Below are 8,818 nucleotides of genomic sequence, written 5' to 3'. Positions count from 1 at the left end.
TTTAAGAAAATTGTTTTTTATATATTCGAATTGTCCAGAATTCTACCTATTTTTAATAAGTGCGTCACTATTTTGAATCCAGTTCTGTTCATACAATCTCGATTGAATTATCATGAGTGAAAATTGGCAAATAGTGCACTAACAGATGGAACTACAGACATATAGAAGGTCTTAACAGAAAGTAGATCACAGGGACAATTGATCAGTTTATGGAGAAAAATCTAGGTTCAGAAAAATGTTTTTATATTTTGATTCACATCAATTAACTTCACGATTGAAGATACCAACTACACAATACCACAATACAACTTCTTTCAAAAATCAGTTTCATGAAAACTATTGTATTCAATACTTTGCAAATTAAATGGGGCTTGAGCAATCTAACCATCATAATTTTTAATGTTCTCCACATCAGAAAGAAAGGAAAATGCGAATCTTATTACATGTTCTAGGGTTCTAAGACTCCTCAGCAATCAGTGAGGTGGTTCTGTCTATACTAGAGAAAACGTGGAAACCCTATAATATTTAATGGTTGATTGTACGAGTCTAGCGATATTCAACGGTTATCCTAAAATGAACAAGTATTCTATCATAGTTATGATGAAAGGATTGTAAATAGGTTAATCAATCGTCATAGTTTCAAGAAATCTCTATGTGAAATAAATCAATTTTTCCAAACACAAAATGGAAAACAAGAAAAATTTGCTCTGATACTTTTCAATACTCTTTATACAAAAAGATTGTATGGAATATTTAGCAGTGTGAAATTAGCCGTGGTGATTAAGACGGGAAGTATATTGGGCAGACTGAGAGATTCGTTATTGCCCGGTTTAAAGAGCACATAGCTGTGAAATTGTGAATGTAAATTTGTTAAAAAATGTATCCAATAATAAATTGTTGGATGCATTTGAAAGCATTGAAATTGCTAGATGTAAGAGTAGCTTAAATAGGGACAAAGGGCCAATTCAATATACAATATATACATTTATTGTTATGTAAAATAGTGATTACAATGGAAGTAGCTCCAGTTGTCGTCACACCAGATGCTGTAGAGAAAAGAAAAATGGAAGTGTAATATGGCTAAGAGACTAAGCTTAAACCAAATTATTTATGTATCTGTAAAGCCAATTTCTGTTACTGCTTTGTGATTCTTTGTATTGTAGACTAAACAATATTACACAATATTACATTACAATATTATAAAACATTTTTCAAAGACCGGAAAAACACCTGTAGAGAAAAGGGGAGGCGACCGTAAGACACCTATGTTTCTCGAAAAGCAAAATGCCATTGAGAGCTACATAAAACGTTTCAAGTGCATAGAATCTCACTATTGTCGTTCAGTCACAAGGAGAATGTATCTACCATCTGATCTATCAATAAATAAAATGCACAAATTGTACAACAATGCAGTAGATCAGGAGTTACAAGTTAAGAGGTCCTATTTTAGATTTGTTTTTACTACCGAATCCAACTTGAACCTCAAGACACCTCGTACTGATGTTTGTTCCACCTGTTTAGAAATCGGTGAGAAACTAAAAAATGCATCTACTGAAGAAGATAGAAATGAATTAGCAACTGAGAAAAAAATACATAAGCTCAGAGCAGGTGCATTGTTTGACCTTTTAAGTGAATATTCAATATTATTATCATTCGATTGTCAAAAAAATTTAGTGCTGCCAAAGGTTCCTGACCAAGCTGCGTATTACTCATGGCAGTTATATTTATACAATTTCACTATCGTTCAAGGAACTTCTAAGTCAACATTGACCAAAGATAATGTATTCTCTTATTATTGGCTGGAAAATGAGTATGGAAAGGGATCAAATGAAATTGCCTCGGCTTTCTACCACCAGCTTCAGAGAACTGATTTCGGTACTAGCCCAAAAACAGTACAATTGATGGCCGATGGATGCAGCGGACAAAATAAAAAAAAGGCACCTTCATTGGCATGTGTTGTAGGTGGCTCTCTGAGGATGCTCCAAAAAATGTTGAAGGCTTGGAGCTAGTATTTCCAGTCGTTGGGCATTCATTTCTCCCAGCCGACAGGGTTTTTGGTCACTTGGAACAAAAAATCAAGAAACTAGAAGCCATTACTAAACCAAACGAGTACTTGGACTTAATTTCAGAATAAGCAGCAACTTTGCATTTGGGTGAAGATTGTGAAGTATCTGATTGGAAAAGTGCCATTAAAGAAGTCCTTAAGCTGCCAGGATCTTGGCATTTTCAGTTGAACAATTCCAAAAGATTTTTTCTAAAGAGATGTCGCTCTGGAAATATTCTAATGCGAGGGGAACTGCATTACAAGATTGATTAGGGCTGTTTCAAAAGCATAACAGAAAAGGGAAACTTCCTTGAATGATTAGTGTGGAGCTAATCAAGAAAAGTCACGTCGTGAACGAACTGAAGCTGAAAAATGTCGACATGCTACTAGGCAAACACTTCGGAAAAAATTGGAGAACCTTAAGTGACTTGAGTTTTTATAATGAAGCTATTTCCACTGAAACAGATCCAGAACCCATAGAAGGTGATGCAGACCAAGCAGAGACTTCTTGTGAATATTATGTACCCGAAATACCTTCTGTTTCAGATTAACTATAACTATAACTGTTTTGATAAGAATATTTACCCTGAATACCTTCTGATTTAAAACAACTGTAATTCAATTATAATTTGTTCCATTCATCATTTCAAATGGCTTTTAGTTTTTATATGCTGCTTTGGTAACAAAACTATCATTCTCCAGCTATGAGAAACAAACACGGAAATCTCCATAATTTATGCTACTTATTTTAATTTTTTGCAAAATATTCAGGCAAATCTATTGTAAGAGAGCTTTTGTAATGGAAATACCTATTCTATGGTATTTTTAGTATCTGAGATAATGATTCCAGAAAGTCACAACAGTTTTTCTATAATTTCTCAAAATTGTCAAGTTGGGAGATTGCCGCCATTGATATTAGTACCCACATTTATGCACAAGTGAGTAAAGTAATACTTTTTTCACGAGTAAGATGGTTTGACAATTCCTACGAGTGGAAAAAAGTTACTTTACTCACGAGTTTCATACAAATTTTTTTCTACGTACATAGACTTGAAAAAATTCGGCAAAACTTTTATTTTGCAATAGTATAATTAATAGTACAACTGTGAGCATTATTAATTTGAAGTGAAGAAGAAGTTGGTACTTTAATTGGCAACATTTAACGAGTTTAAAGAAATAACATCTTCTATAGTTGTATTAATACTTATTGGACTCTTTGCACTGAATATATTACTACAAAAATGCCGGGCCCAACGGAAAGATGTATTTGCAGTCTTTATCGATTACGAAAAGAGCGGGCGTTCGAATCAACGGAAAATCGACAGAAGAATGCAAAATCGTGAGAGGAGTCAGACAAGGTTGCACACTCTTACCACTTCTGTTTAAGTTGTATTCAGATAAGATCTTTAAGCAAGCTAGACATAACTTATCATATGAAGTAAAAATTAACGGTAAACTTATAAATACAACCAGATATGCAGATGATACAGTTGTACTGTGTGACGACTTGAATGGACTGCAATGCCAGTGGGAAGAGCAATGGGTCTAAACATTAACTGTTATTCGTTTGCCATATCATTAGACGCAGCTACAGCTAAACGGACAAACGATTCAAAGAGTGTCCAGTTTCAAATATCTTACTGAACAACTGGATCCTGATAAGGAACTTGTTACAAGAAAAACAGATTCCATCCTATTAATAAGATTATTTTGTAGTGGCTGAGGTGGTTGGGTGTGGACCGTGGTTTGTAGATGGCGCCACGCAACAATGACCTCCTCATGCGCGGAACATAGATATTAAGTTCTGAGAAAAAATGTCGGCGGATCGTTGCATATATAAAATATACATGGCACCTTTGCCAGCTTTTTTCCATTAAAAAGTTAGACAATACTTCGTGTTTTGATATAATAACATCAGAAATAAAATGTAGAATTGATGTAGCTCGTACAACATTTTTTAAAATGAGATCACTCTTCTCTAACGATAATCTGAAATTTCATTTCTGGAAACGGATGATCTAATTTACTTATGGTCAGTTCTTTTATATGGTGTCGAAGCATAGACTTTGGAAATATCTACCATTAATCGCTTAGAGGCTTTTAAAATGTGGTTAAATAGACGTATGCTCAAGATACAGTGGACAGCTATGCAAACAAACGATGCAATATTTAACGTAATATTTAACAGAGAAGCTTATTTGGGACACATAATGCGTGGTAGCCGGTTTGGTATCCTCCAGTTGATTATGATAGGTAAAGTTGAAGGTCGTAGAGGAATTGAGAGGAAACAAGTCTTTTGGTTGAAGAATACTAGAGAATGGACTGGGATGAGAGAATCAGGACAGTTATTTAGATTAGCTCAAGAAAGAGAGAGTTTTGCCAACGTCTAGGGGACTTGATACGGCACGTTAAGAAGGAAGGATTTCTCAGAGAGAAGATTCATAGTCGCTGCAATTGTCGATTCAACATCTTCCTATCGTCTTTTAGATAATGGTGCATTGAAGATATTAGCAATATAGCTACAGCTCTCTTTTCTTAGGAACATGAGAAAGCAGACTTCTTTTTTTTATTCTGGCAAAAAAGAGGCAAGAATCATCGGCTTGTTCCTTTTTAATGTACCCAAAAATGTTAGTCCTCTGTTTTGTAATTCTGTCACAAGTTGTAAACTGCTAAACCAATTATCTGCTGTCACGTTTCCATTGGTTTTCTATGGACTTTACTAACCTTACCAAAGACTGAGTGGGAACCTGCAATTTTTTTCTTTTGCTGATAATCCATGACTCTCCGAACCTTTTCCATAATAAATGTAAGCATTATACAAATAATTATTTCTGGCATCTGTGAGGCACATAATCTTTATGCCATATTTTGTATTCTTTTTTTGGCATGTACATTACGAATCCGCATCGGCCTTTAAAATCCACTAGGCTCTCATCCACGCAAAGAAATGTCCCCAAGGACATGCTCTATCCGTGTCATTATCAAATCTCAGTGCGACTAATATAATTTCAAGCCTTCTTCTTGACATTGTACACCTAAATACATCTCTTCCAGTGCCATCAGTAGCAAACAAACCCTCTAAACTCACTTCCTGCCTTAAAAACATCTGTGTATGTAAGCAACCCCAAACAAGTTCTCATCTCAGCAGCATCTACATCTTTCAATGGTGAATGGTCTTGGTTCTTGTACTATATCCGAATTTGAGAAAGGTCACGATTTGTCTAATGCTCAACTTCATGCAGCATATCTGCGCTAAATAGTAGTTCCCATACTTCTCTTTTCTCCCAATGCTTTTGCTGGACCTCGTAACCCAGGTAAACTCTTCACTAAGTTGTGACTAGATGTTCTAGAATTAGCGGGAGGCGGTTGTTTTGACCATTTCTCACGCCCGTAAAGAAAATCTTGTCTTCTTAGATTTTTTCCGAGTTTATTGTTTACTTCCTCATGTTCTTCTTCATTTTCCGATTGTACCGATTCTATATCATGCTCACTTTCATTTATTCGTCTTCTTCTAGATGATTCAAGCACCATTCCTAAAATTTTGGATCATCCGGATGCATCGACTCTGTGACATTTTTATAAAAGAAAAGCCCTAAACAAACGGGAAATAAAAAAGACAATAACAAAAATTCCAGCACTTACGTTACGCCCCGGTATGTCTCAAAAAATCGCTCCTAACTTACACGTGTTATTTCACTGACCGCCAGCACGCTACTAATGTACGCATCAACGTAAACTTGAAAAGGTCCTTAGAGTCTTAAGGTCAGCAAAAATTCATTTCAAAAATTAAGGCAGGAAATTCAACACTCGCGGTATGAGATGCTAGGTAGCGGTTGAAGGTTGAATTTTCTTCACTTTTAGTTTCAATCATTAATAACTCCTTTTAATTAGTCACAAAAAAGTGTGAGAGTTTATCGGAGAAACGAATTGACATGAGAATGAAAGAAAAAGTTTACAGTCCACTATTTTGATAAAACAATTCTATAATTACGTTAAAAAATGACACATTACAGCACTTTTTGTAACGCAAAAGCATTTTACCGATTCAGAAATTACATTCTTCATGAATGTAAGTGAATGAAAAAAAAACCTGAAGAGATCATAAACAAAAACTCAAATTTCACTGTAAATATTAATTTGAGTAATTGAAATCAGTTTTTATGTTAGATTATATAACTTCAGTTGTAGAATTTTGTCCCAAATATATGTTTATAAATCTGCTTTCAACAAATTACGTTCTTCTCTTTCAGTTCAACTATTTTATTCACATAATGTCCTTTTCAGAATCAGTTTTATATAATTTTTTTGGCTCTTCTGTAAAATTTTCTATTTGTGGGTAGTGAGTTGCTAGAATTAAGCCGACGATACGTGATATATAATTTTTAATGTAGTCGTAGATAAAATATTGTATGATACTCGTGTGTGAAGTAGTTTAGCGCATTTGTTTTATAAATAACTATACACTTAAGTCTTGCTTGTCAGAACACGAGTAATCCGAACCTCACCTAACCTAATCGTTACGGTACTTTTTTTCACGCCTTTTAACCGCTTACACTCTTTATGAATGCAAATGGATGAAAAAAAAACGTTAACGGACGTAGAAAAAAAATTAAGATTATTTCCACTTGTTCGTGTCCTGCATGCATATCGTCTTGTACATAATAATAAATTAACCTCAAAACACATTGTCTTACGAATTACTAAAATTTGCAAAATATATTCGTGTTAATTGGAGCATAACAAAATGTTTTTTGGAATTTGTATTAGTTCAAAATAAACTTTCTAAATTTGTCTACATATTTTATGGTTAAAATAAAAATCGATTCTATTCACAACACTGATAAAATTGTAATGTGACGTATAGGAGAAATTAGTACCTATAGATCAAGTGCATTCCTTATATAAGGTGGGAAAGTTTTAATCTTGCAGAAATTTGACTATTACAAATACATGTATAATTTCAAGCTGAAACAAATTCAAAACGAATATACGTTATATATTTAATATTTTCTTTCCATCGCTTGATTCTCTTCTATTGAAGTCGTCCTCTACTTCCTTCAACTACTTTGATCATCTAGGCCTTCCTCTTCTCCTTCTACCTTCTTCTTCTATATTATTAGTTTTATCCACCTCTTTTTTTACCGAATGCGCATTTTATATGAAATCCCCATTGAATCTATCTAATAAATTGTCATATTATTAGTCATTATTTTTTTTAACGTTTAAAAATATTTAATGGGAAACGTAATGCCTATATTCCAATAAACGGTCGCCATGACTTAATTCGTAGATAATCCAATCTTGGCCTTCTTTTATACCGATTATAACTTTTTGACTGATGTTTGGTGTGTGAAGTGTTATGGTGAATCCATATTTTGTCCACTTTTACAAAACTAAGCAAAAATTACTGCTGTTAAAGAACGCCAAACACTCCTGCAAATCCACACATCTGCGTTCGAGATCATTCAAAATTTGAAACCATTTTTGGGCCTCTCAATCTTCGATTGTTCAAAACCAACTGATAAAATTATTAAAAAACAATATACTATAGTTACATCAAGAAAGCATCTAATAGCAATGATTAAGGGATTTATAAATCATTGCAGTGATTAATGGGTATTATTAAGGTCGAACCAGCAGACCTATAATGGGTACATTATATAACAGTAGTGGATAAATAATTTCAAAAGTTTAAAAAACCATAGACAAATCAAATAACCCATCAGCTAATCGTATTTACCCACTGGTCTACCAGACCGGAAATAGCCTGTCAGATTAATTATTGATTTCATAGACAAATTGCACATGGTTAGCTTCGTTTTCATTTGTACCACCAGAAATATACTATTAAATAATTTTCACCCTTCAAAAAAGGGAAGAAAATAAGCAAAAACTATGCTCTCGGACTGCTACTCTAACAGTAGTGGATAAATAATTTCAAATGTTTAAAAAACCATAGACAAATGAAATAATCCGTCAGCTAATCGCATTTACCTACTGGTCCACTAAACCGGAAATACCCTGGCAGAATAATGATTGATTTCATAGGCAATTGGCACATGGTTAGCTCCGTTTTTATTTGAACCACCAGAAAAATACTATTAAATAGTTTTCATCCTTCAAATAAGGGGAGAAAATAAGCAAAAACTGTGCTCTCGGACTGCTCCTCTGAAAACCGAGATAAAAATGATTTTTCAAGGGAGGATCAGCTGCTCCAATGGCAGTACCTTCTACGCATGTGCAGTGATTAATGGGTTTTATTAAGGTAGAGTAAGCAGACTTATAATGGATACATTATACAACAGTCGTTTATAATAGTATATTATTCACTATTGTATAATGGATTGAATAAAATAATATTAAACACTGTGCAATCTGACCACACATTAATGTTTACAGTTTTGAATCAAAGTTTTGGTGGTAGCGCCTGTTTTGAATACAAATTTGATAGCATCGGGTTCGCCAGACCCGATAAGTAAATATGTATTTTTTTAGATATTAAAATATATTTTCCTTGCAATTACTATTCGAATATCTTCGATAATATATTATTCTAATATTTTTTTCCTACTTCTGTTCAACACTACATTTTGATGAAAAAAAAAAATCATTTTTATTCTTAATAATATTTATTTACCAACTAATGAAATTTTGAAATATGCATTTTTTTTAAAACGGAACATAAAAAGTGAAACTAGGAATGAAAGAAAAAATATTAAATCATAAATATTTTAATTAATTAAAAATAATTAAATAAATATATATATATGCTTC

Source organism: Diorhabda carinulata, chromosome 2 (genome assembly GCF_026250575.1).
Source record: "Diorhabda carinulata isolate Delta chromosome 2, icDioCari1.1, whole genome shotgun sequence".
Taxonomy (NCBI): Eukaryota; Metazoa; Arthropoda; class Insecta; order Coleoptera; family Chrysomelidae; genus Diorhabda; species Diorhabda carinulata.
This window is presented reverse-complemented; position numbering follows the sequence as displayed.